Consider the following 12,003-nt stretch of genomic DNA (forward strand, 5'->3'; position numbering starts at 1 on the left):
GCCCTTGAAAGTTAAGTCTTGAACTTCTCTGTCATTCCCCTTTGGAGTACACTTGCTTGGAAATAGGATCCACCTTGGAATATGCAACCAATGACATTTCTGGATGCAAGTAGAGGGATTGGAGGTGCATTTTGCAGCATGGAATGATATACTGTAAACTTTGAACACATCTGAGGTGTGGAATGCAACCTGTTTTGATGGTCTTGACGTCAGTTCTGTTGCCTAGTGATTATGATGTAACAGACAAGCTTTTGTACACATTATATATAGAGTACCTCTTTGAAGGCTCAGTTGTTGCCTTGTTCGTCCATTGTCCCCCAATCACCCATTTGCAGTTTGGCATACAAAGGAGAAGGCAGAGCATGTGGCAGAGCAGAGAAGTTCAAACCTTGAATGTCATTGTATATAATACTACAGACTTAACTTTCAAGGGCTTCATTCAAGATAGCTATAAATATCAACACGATGCCTGGTTTTTCCTTTCAGTTCCCAGCAAATAACCCATATCAACACGATGCCTGGTTCTTACTTTCAGTTCTCAGCAAATAACCCATTCTTATTTTTGTATGAAGCTCAGGATGCTGGTGGATAAGCACACTATTGGAAAAACTTGACAAAACATAACAATATGCTCATTTGTCCAGCGGCTTGAAAAATATCAAAAGAAAAAAAAATGTATTTCTCAGTTTAGCAGTACATCTTTGAACACTGGATAAAAATGGCTTTATCCCTCCTACAACTCTTGGGAGGCGCGCGCTGCCAACCTCACCCTTCACCTTTCCAGATTTCTTGGGTAAAAGTACACTGTGAATGTTAGGCAAAACACCACCATTTGCAATGGTGACAGCACCCAGCAACTTGCTCAACTCTTCATCATTGCTGTGTACAGCCAACTGAATGTGCCGAGGAACAATCCTGTTTTTCTTGTTATCTCGTGCTGCATTTCCAGCTAGCTCAAGAACCTGAAGCGAAGGCCAAAGAGAGGGCCTAAGGTTACCATCAATGAAAACATCAACAAACTAACCAGTCAAAAGCCCTTAAGCTAAGTGAAAGGACGGCCAACATGTGAAACTTAAAACACACTAAATTACACCACATAAATTGCACCATGTGGTTTCTGTGACCACATGGGCACATATATGCACACATGGTCACAGATCACCGTGTGAACACCTGGAAAGGCCAAAATGCATCACATGTTCAGCCAAGTTACATATAGCAGCAAACCACAACTTATTCTTGCAAATGCATGCACACAGGTCTATGTGTGTTGCACATCATATTAAACTCTATTGACCCCATATGCATGAGCATGCAAGCCCCCCCCCCCCCCCCCCCCCCCCCCCCCCACACACACACACACAATGCCTGCAGAGATCAAAAAACCCCACAACAAGCCATGGCCACGGCTATTCAGAGCAGACACTGACCTCTGCGGCAAGGTACTCTAGGACCGCAGCAAGGTAGACGGGGGCACCGGCACCCACGCGCTCTGCGTACTTGCCGGCTTTAAGGAACCTGGCGAGGGAACTACAGACCGGCCTTCTGCGACCTGGGCACCGCCTTGCTGGAGCCCTTCGCTTTGCCTCGCCCGCCCGAACTCATCGTTACAGCGACTGCAATTGTGGGTGTTAGGATTCTGCAGACACAAAGGGACTAGAACTTCGCACAGACGGAGAACAGGGTAAATCTGCTTCTGTCAACCTTTTTATAGCCCGCTGGCCATCATGCTAGCCGCTCGATCTCTTGACTGTTTGCCTTCTCACAACTGTCAGATCGCCCGCTTTTCGTTCATTGGTGTACTCCCCAAAAGGCAAAATGAAAATTAGCCTTTTCAAAGCTTACACAAAATAGTTATAAATAGAAAATGCATGTCTAATAAATAGAAAATAACTATGCCCTCTTCAATGCACAACGAGAAGGATTGACATCCGGTTTATCCAAAAAAATCTAGAAGCCTAAGTACGATAAAATTCTATTCTATACATCATATTTTTTAGGCCATTTTTTGACAGACCATTTGAAGTAAGCCTACACAATATACAAATTATTGAATATACACATCTCAAAATTATAGTTGTCTCAGTGGAATTTACACAAAATCATAAAATGTATCTAACTCATCAGAATCAACATGTATAAAAAAAAGTCGTATATATATGTCCTAAATTTTTTGAAACCCTGATCAACAAACTCAATTCTTCACTTGGAAGTCGGTCCTTTGTCGTCCTACAATACGCTAACTGTTATACGACGGTGATCCGTAACCTGTTGGATATGATAATTCAACTATGAATATTGATCAAGACATACTCAAGGTGGATCAAAGCTTGTACAAAACATCATGAATATGAGGGACAAAAACTAGTATATGCAGAAAATTGCTTTGAGATTAACACTAAAAGACTCTAATTATGATTAGGCATGAACCAAACTTACATAATCACTTGATCACGACTTGTACCTTATTTAGAGACTCCTCTACCCTATTTTTAGTTGCATGAGTTGCATGAACCACATGCACCAACCATTTGTAGGCTTTACACCAACCACTGACCACTAGCCTAGCCACCATACATTAAATTGGACTAAGGAGTTGGGATTACATTTATTCAACAATCCCCCCTTAAGACCAACTTCTTACAAGAACATGAACAAGTCTAACCTCCTTGACACAATGAGTAAGAGTCCCCCCTTAACAACAACATAGGGTGGTGTACTCTCCTCTACAACTCGTCAAGTTGGAACAACATAAGTCTTGACTCAATCACATATATGACATAATTTAAAAAGCATACTCATCATCTACATCTTTTATACTAAAACTAGAACAAAGATTTGTTTCTTCCACTTGGTTGACTTCTTCAACCACATGTGCCTTTGCTAGCTTTTGATCTTTTTGGTAGCACTTTGCGGATGGATGATTCGTCTTTCCACAATACTCACAAGGATGTTTGGAGAAACAATCCTTAGTAAGCTGATTTGTACGACCACAAATAGTACACTTCTTCTTTGTTGTTGATGTCGAAGTAGTAGTATATGCATGTGAATAAGGATCTATCACATCCTTTGTAATCTTCTTGTCTTCTTCCTGCAAAGAATTTATGATACTTTCCAAGGAAGGGACTGGCTCCTTCTCTTTAAGTACCGTCACAATTTGCCTAAAGCTTGAAGGTAAGCTTTTAAGCAAGATAGCAATAGCATCCTCTTCAGGAACAGGAGACTTAACATAAACCAATTGTGTCATTAAGCTCTTCAACCTGTTAATCAAAGCTGTTAAATTTTCATTACTCTCCATGGTTAGATCAAAGAGTTGCATCTTCAAACTGATCTTGGAATGCTTTGCCTTTGCACCAAAAGTACGCTCTAGTAATTCCCAAGCTTCCATAGCTGACTCAACATTATCAATATAATGAATAAAATCATCTTCTAAAGCAGTAATGATAATACCAAGTGCTTGCTCATCTTTTATTTGAAGTGCAGCCGTTGTAGCTCTTATAACTGCAGTAGAAATACCTGCTTCATCTTCAGGAAGTGGCTTGACCGTACTCCATAGATTTTTCTTCATGAGGTAGCCCTTCACCTTGATTTGCCAGGTATGAAACCTAGTTCCGTTGAATTTGTCGAGGAATTTGGAGCTCATGATGATGCAATATGATGCTTGATGTTGATAACTTGCTCATATAGATGATTTAAGCCCAAATAATAATAATATCATCAATATAGATCAAAATAATAAGCACCATGTTGTTGGAGCAAAAGAGGCAGAAAACAGGCCACTCGAAAAACGCTTCGTACAGCAGCTCCTGTGCACCAATTACTACAAGATTTGGTATGCTGAATCCTCACATTATAGACTTGAAGAATTAGACTAATTCATAGAGATGGCACCGAACGAACCCGATTAGCAGAAAGCTGCCCGTTTTGATGGCGATGACGAATTCGTGAAGAATGAAGAATCGACCAAATCCGCCTTTGAGCTGCGTTTTAGGGCTTGCGTGGGAGCAAAGCAAGAGGCCTATATCAAAAGATTGAAGTATAATCTCCTCAGATGCAAGCATGGAATCAATCTACAGCATGCTATCCAAACAGGGAAAAATAGGCTATGGTGATTAAGAGAGAGATTAGGGTTTTTGCTAATAAACTAAACCTAATTGGATCATGCTCTGATACCAAATGTTGGATATGATAATTCAACTATGAATATTGATCAAGACATACTCAAGGTGGATCAAAGCGTGTATAAAACATCATGAATATGAGGGATAAAAACTAGTATATGCAGAAAATTGCTTTGAGATTAACACTAAAAGACTCTAATTATGTTTAGGCATGAACCAAACTTACATAATCACTTGATCACGGCTTGTACCTTATTTAGAGACTCCTCTACCCTATTTTTAGTTGCATGAGTTGCATGAACCACATGCACCAACCATTTGTAGGCTTTACACCAACCACCACTGACCACTAGCTTAGCCATCACACATTAAATTGGACTAAGGAGTTGGGATTACATTTATCCAACATAACCTTGTTCTACTCTTGACTAATGAAAAGGACCTGCACACAAAGAATACAATGATCAATAAAATGCCCAAAAGAAACCTAAATTATAATAATAAATAGAGGTAAGCAAGATTACCTCAAGACTGAGTAGATGGTCTAGGAGGAGCTCTAACATAGAATTCATATTGAAAACTAAAGGTGATAATGGATGTAAGAAACACCCAACTATCAAGTACTAAGTACCCCTCAGGATGCAAAACATCTCTCTATCTCTTGTCGAAATAAATAAACTCACCATTCTTCATCTGCAACACCAATTCCATAAATCTCCTCCAAGTCTTCATTGACAACTCTTGAAAAGATGCAGGGGAGAAGAGAGCTTGAGCTCTTGCAAGTACACACACACTCACAAAACCCTAAAAGAGAACACACAAGGTGAGAGGCTGAAAATCTTCTTCTTCTTCACTCAACACTCAACACACCATATATAAAGATAAGAGTACTCAACCAAATACATACTAGGGTTCTCTATAGTGTGAACCCAACTAAATGAGCTGGCACTATAACTATGCCAGTCTCTAGAATGGCTGTCACACAGCCTGTCATCCCACTGGCCGCATATCACCCATGATCTCACCAACCATGCTAGTGGTGTAAGTGCGGGGCCTATCCCCCAGGCAGGTCATCAGTGTCCACCGCCTCACTAGATGAGCTCGATATCTCAACACTCCCCCCTCGAGCTCATCTCATGTACACCAAGCGAAGCCTTGAATCTGCGGAGCTTCTCTGTACCCAATGCTTTGGTGAAGATATCAGCTACCTGATAATGTGTGCTGACATAAACAAGGTCAACATCTCCTGCCAAGACCTTCTCTCTGACAAAATGGTAGTGGACCTCTATATGCTTCGTGCGAGCATGAAAAACTGGGTTCCTGGCCAACTGTATACTGCTAATGTTGTAACAGAAAATGACAACTTGTCTATCCACTGATACACCCAGATCTGCAAGTAGCTTTCTCAACCAAGCTACCTCACATGCTGCCATAGCAGCACCTCTGTACTCGGCCTCTGTACTAGATAGAGCAACCGTAGGCTGCTTCTTGCTACTCCAAGTCACAGCAGCACTCCCCAAAGAAAATATGAAGCCACTAGTAGATCTTCTATCTGAGATACTACCAGCCCAATCAGCATCTGTGTACCCATGTACACATATCTCTATCGTCTCAGTTTCATAAAATAGTCCACAATGCAAAGTAGACCTCACATACCTCAGTATGCGTCTCAATGTATCCAAATGTGGCTTCCGAGAAACCTGCATAAACTGACTCACCAACCCAATAGCATAACGCAAATCTGGCCTGGTGATTGTCATGTAGATCAAGCTTCCTACTATGCACCTATACATAGAAGGATCCTCCACAATCTCTCCTGAATCTGCACTAAAGTTGTCATTCTGATCCAATGGCAGTGAGATAGGCTTACAGCCTCTCATACCATACTTGGACAACATGTCCAAGCCATACTGTCTCTGCAGTAATCCAATACCATGTGGTGACCTAATCACCTCAATGCCCAAGAAATATCTGAGCTCCCCCAAATCCTTCATCTCAAACTTCTGTCTAAGTAAGATCTCTGCATCATGGTCCCCCGTAATGATCATGTCATCTACATAGATGACAACAAGCACAACCCCTCTATGACTGTGTCTCTCACATACAGTGAGAAATCTGCATTGGCTACATGAAAGCCAATAGTGACAAGATATTCAAAAATCTTGTCATACCATGCTCTTAGTGCTTGTTTTAAGCCATACAAGGCTTTCTTCAACCTGCAAACATGCTCAGGGTGACTCACATCCTCATAACTAGGTGGCTGCAACATATACACCTCTTCCTGCTGCAAATCCCCATGCAAGAATGCATTCTTTACATCCATCTGATGTAAAGACCATTTCTTTGACGCAGCCACTGTTATCACAACTCTCACTGTTACCATCTTGGCAACAACTGGGCTGAAAGTTTCCTCATAATCAATGCCATATGTCTATGCATATTGTTTGGCTACTACCAATCTAGCCTTGTACCTGTTATGCTTCCATCACTGTTATGTTTTACTTTGTACACCCACTTGCATCCAATGGCTTTCTTGCCTTCAGGCAATTGCACTAAATCCCAAGTCTCATTTCCATATAGTGCATCCATCTCCTCATCCATAGCTTTCTCCCAACACACATTTCCAACAGCCTCATCAATGCATGTGGGCTCTACAACCTGCACAACCTTTGCCATGTATGCATAGTGATGTGTCACATAACCATCATAGGTAAACCTCTGCACAGGATTCTTCACTCTCCCAGATCTTTGCAGCTTTGCAATCATGGCTTCCATAGCCTTCTTTACACTAGGTGTTCTCATAGCTGGTATCCCAAGCTCCTCATCAAGGCTCATCTCTGAGCCACTAGACTCTCCATCAACATGAGAATGCCCTGCAGAAATGTCACATAACCATCATAGGTAAACCTCTGCACAGGATTCTTCACTCTTCCAGATCTCTGCAGCTTTGCAATTATGGCTTCCATAGCCTTCTTTACACTAGGTGTTCTCATAGCTGGTATCCCAAGCTCCTCATCAAGGCTCATCTCTGAGCCACTAGACTCTCCATCAACATGAGAATGCCCTGCAGAAATGTCAGGCATACTAAGGGGCTCAACCACTTTCTCTTTTCGTTTACGTGATGTACTAATCACATTTTTAGGACTGGTATTATGACGCAGCCTGCCACTCCATGGTCTATCAACTGAAGCACTAGATGAGGACTCTCCTGGTCCACTCAAAGACTGTGATTGCTGACTTGTATTCTGTGCAACCACATTTCCACTCACATCAGCCCCAATAGAATCTTTTTCAGCAGCATACCAGCTGCTCATCTCATCAAAGACAACATCCCTGCTTACCCTCAACTCACGTGTAGCAGGGTTATAACACATGTATCCCTTTTGCTCAAGGGAGTATCCAATAAACACACATTTTTTAGCTTTTGGATCCAGCTTAGTTCTCAGCTCATCTGGCACATGCACATATGCAATGCATCCAAAGACTTTTTCAGATGAGACAAATCAATTTTTCTGCGCTAGTAAACCTCTCCTCTGGAGTTACATCATGTATGGCTGCAGTTGGAGTCCTGTTCATGATGTAAACTGCTGTAGAAACAGCCCAGCCCAATAGCTATGCAGCCTATTCTTCTCTTCCATCAATGCTCATGCAATCTCAACAATGTGCTTATTTTTCCGCTCAGCAACTCCATTTTGCTGCGGAGTGTACCTGCATGTAAACTGTCTCCGAATACCATTCTTCTTCAAAAATTCAGAGAACTCATTGGAGAAGTACTCTCCCCCTCCATCTGACCTTAGGCACTTTACATATTTCCCTGATTGCTTTTCAACCATAACTCTGAAATTTTGAAAATGAGTGAACACCTCACTCTTCTCCTTCATAAAGTATACCCACACTTTCCTTGTGTGGTCATCAATAAATGTCACATAATACCTGCAGCCTCCCATAGACATGGTCTTCGCAGGACCCCATACATCCGAATGCACAACATCTAGTGCATTTCTGCTCACATTTCTGTTACGTGGAAATACATGCTTTGTTTGCTTTCCAAATTGGCATGCTTCACATATTTTTTGCATACCTTCAACTTTAAACTTTGGCAACCCTGTCACAATTCCTTTAGTCTGCATAGACTTCATTCTCTGCACATTCATATGTCCAATTCTTTTATGCCAAATGTTTGTGTCTGCAACAATCCCTGAACCATTTGCAAATATCGCAGCACTCACTTTAGGCATGCTTACATTCAATGTAAAAATTCTTCACACTCTGTTGCCTTTTGCAACCAACCTGCACTTGTCTTTAAAGTCTTCAACATAATAACCAATTAAACCGAACTTGCAAACCCTGCACAATCATCTGGCCAACTGAAACCAGATTCTTTGTTATGTTCGAAACATGAAGTACATCTGCAAGGTACTTCACTTTTTCATCGTGCATAGACAATGGCACATCTCCAACATGGGCAATTGGATGAGCAGTGTCATCCCCTGTTTCCACAAAACCTGGTCTTTCAAGGTTTTTCATCTCCTTGAACCACTCCCCATGACTTGTCATGTGGTTTGAAGCACCTGAATCAACGTACCATACATCATCTTTATGTGCTGCTTCAACATTTTCAGACATGGCATTCACGACATGCTGCATAACAAACAACAATTCATTATCCTTATTGTTTCTGCTCCAGGATGCATAGTTGTTTTGCTGCAGTTTCCCATTTTGCATGTCAGCCTACTTCTTATAACAATCTGCTTGCACATGTCCAGGCTTACCACAGTAAAAGAATCCACGTGTATCATTATGTAACCTTTGCCAATTTTCACGACCTCTTTGACTCCCCCTGTCTCTGAATTGGCCTCTTCCACCTGTGTGTTGTTGTTGTTGACTGTTGTTGTTGCTGCTGCTGGCCATAATTCTGATTACCTGTTCGGCCACTCCTTGATCGTGTCCACGGCCTCCTCTACCTCATCCTCTTCTTCCTAAACTTGTGTAGAAGGCCTGTTGCTCTGAACTGTTTTTGTTTTGTGAAGACTGTTGGTCTTCACCCAAGATCTTCTCTTCTATAATCAACATAGACACCAACATTACAAATCCGACGTCTTGGGTCCAAGTTACAAAGCAGCATAATTGGGGCTTCTAACTTTAAAATCAAGCAGTGAGATGGAATCCTCCCCCCAAGTTGATTGCATTTAAAAATTCTATGGAGGTGAATTTTCCTCCTTTTTAAGAATTGAATCTGCACATTGAAATACTACTTAGGCTCACCATACAATGCATCCAAAGCAATTCTATTCATAATATCCTCTTCACTATTTATTGGAGTGAGAATAGCACGCTCACTAAATTATGAAGCATAAGTTGTAGTGATAGCCAACTCATAGGATAGCCAATTAGCTAAGTCTTTAATGCATGATCTTTGCAAGACCATGTCGGTTGGTAGTGCCATTGTCTGATTATCATGGCTATAGTCCACTCCATTCCCACCATTCATGACCGTGCCACTCTTTAAACTCACTACTTCCATTAGATTTTCTTAACAGAATGCGCATATTTCCAGTTAACATTGGAACTTTGATAGAGTTCCATAGGAAGGAACGACATAATGCTACATCCACAATATCCTCCCATCTCCTCTTCACAACAACATGTAAAATTTGTCTAAAATCTCTCCTAGCTAATATAACCTTTCCACCAAATGGCTTATCTAAAATAATACATCCCATAAGCTCCTATCCAATGCTTCAAAAGCAAAACGATGAATCATAGGAGCCTCATCCCAAATAATAAGCTTAAAAACTCTCAAAACCTTTGTAAGTCATCCATGTATAAGGATTTTGCAAGTTGAACAATTATTTAGCTCCAAAGGTATCTTGAATCTTGAATGTGATGTACGTCCATTTGCCAAGTGTAGCGAAGTAATACTCAATGATGCAATGGCTAGAGCAACATGTCCTTACACGTGCAAGCAAGCAATTATACAGATATGTCTTCCTTGATCCCCTTGGTCCATCTAGAAAGAAAATTTCACCTACATCAGTCACAACTGTATGCAACATAATTTCAAAAGCAATAAATTGGGAATATGTTATTATTGACTCCATAACACATGATAGGTTGGATTGTTCAACCATATCAAAAGCTCTCTCTTCTAAAAAGCAATTTGTTTCCACCCAAGACCTCCAAATCAAATCTGTTGAGTTGAGGCATTCCATCAAAATCTGCTAATCTTCGTCCTTTATCATGAAGCATTTCTTCTAGATGTAGGAGTGCATGGGTTTCAACCAATTGTGTAATATTGAGAAACTGACCCCCATGCTTCTTGTTAAATTCTATAAAAAATCTTCTATCATTGCCTCTCAAAATCTCTCCCACAATGTTCTTGGAGATGAAGGCTCACAAAACAATAATATAGGAATAAAAAGGGCATCTTAATTGTAAGGCATCTTGTATGGAGGATACTTCCTCCATACCTATAACCCATTCACAAAACAATAATATAGGAATAAAAAGGGGATCTTAATTGTAAGGCATCTTGTATGGAGGATACTTCCTCCATACCTATAGCCCATTCACAAATCATCTTCTAATGTCCCTCTTGCAATGCAAGCTGTGTTGAAGGAAGGAAATACAAACCATTGAATGAACACAAATCTTCAAATGACAGTCAGAGAAGCCTTTCCCATATTTTCCCTTCAGCAATATTATCATCATCTTTGAAGACAACATTCTGCGCTGCCAAGTAAGTGTTCCTGCAACCGCTACACATCTAGCTTGTCATTATGCAAATCATATTCAAAGAGTCTCCAACATGCCTCTAATGTAGAGACATACCATGCATCTAAGTACCTCTCTATTTCATCAATGACTACCCCACTAACATTAGCATCACCACCTTCTATAGTCCTTAATCTTAGTGTTGCTCTATCATGCATCTAAGTACCTCTCTATTTCATCAATGACTACCCCACTAACATTAGCATCACCACCTTCTATAGTCCTTAATCTTAGTGTTGCTCTATCATGCCCCTTAATATATGTACTTGTAAAGATACTTCACCGCTTATATTGTCGAGAAAATTTTCACATCATTTATATGTGGATTATATGTGACTGTATTACCAACATTAAATTTTTTCATTGCTCTATAGCTCTTCCATCACACACACACACACAACATATATAGGGTATTTATAAATGTAAATAAAAACATAAACACACACATATATACATATATATATACATACATATATATATACATACATACATATATATATATATATATATACATATATATATATATTTATTTAATTTATAATTATATTATATTTTAATTTATAATTATATTTTATTGAAATTTACTTTTATTCTCTCTTCATCCTCTATCTCTCTCTCTTTCTCTCTCTCTCTCTCTCTCTCTCTCTCTCTCTCTCTCAACTCTCTCTCTCAAACACTCGGCCTATGTACTGGATAGAGCAATTGTAGGCTGCTTCTTGCTGCTCCAAGTCACAGTAGCACTCCCTAAAGAAAACATGAAGCCACTAGTAGATCATCTATCTGAGATACTACCAGCCCAATCAGCATCTGTGTATCCATGTACACATATCTCTGTCCCAGTTTCATAAAATAGTCCACAATGCAAAGTAGACCTCACATACCTCAGTATGCGTCTCAATACATCCAAATGCGTCTCAATGCATCCAAATGTGGCTTTTGAGGAACCTATGCTATGTAGATTTAAGCTATGCTATGTAGATCAAGCTTCCTACTATGCGCCTATACATAGTAGGATCTTCCAAAATCTCTCCTGAATCTGCACTCAACTTGCCATTCTGATCTAATGGCACTGAGATAGGCTTACAGCCTGTCATACTATACTTGGACA

General features: G+C 40.3%; 1 pseudogene across 1 annotated transcript; it reads right to left on the bottom strand.

The window, feature by feature from the left end:
• Nucleotides 1-632: 632 nt before the first annotated feature.
• On the bottom strand, nt 633-4,832 carry LOC147641600 (histone H2AX pseudogene; annotated as a pseudogene). The gene is made up of 3 exons (XR_015265474.1): nt 4,805-4,832; nt 1,431-1,600; nt 633-962 (listed from the first exon to the last, which is right to left on the bottom strand). The product of XR_015265474.1 is annotated as a histone H2AX pseudogene (transcript).
• Nucleotides 4,833-12,003: the final 7,171 nt, after the last annotated feature.

This window comes from Cibotium barometz, chromosome 1 (genome assembly GCF_041138505.1).
Source record: "Cibotium barometz isolate CiBa-2024 chromosome 1, ASM4113850v1, whole genome shotgun sequence".
Taxonomy (NCBI): domain Eukaryota; kingdom Viridiplantae; phylum Streptophyta; class Polypodiopsida; order Cyatheales; family Cibotiaceae; genus Cibotium; species Cibotium barometz.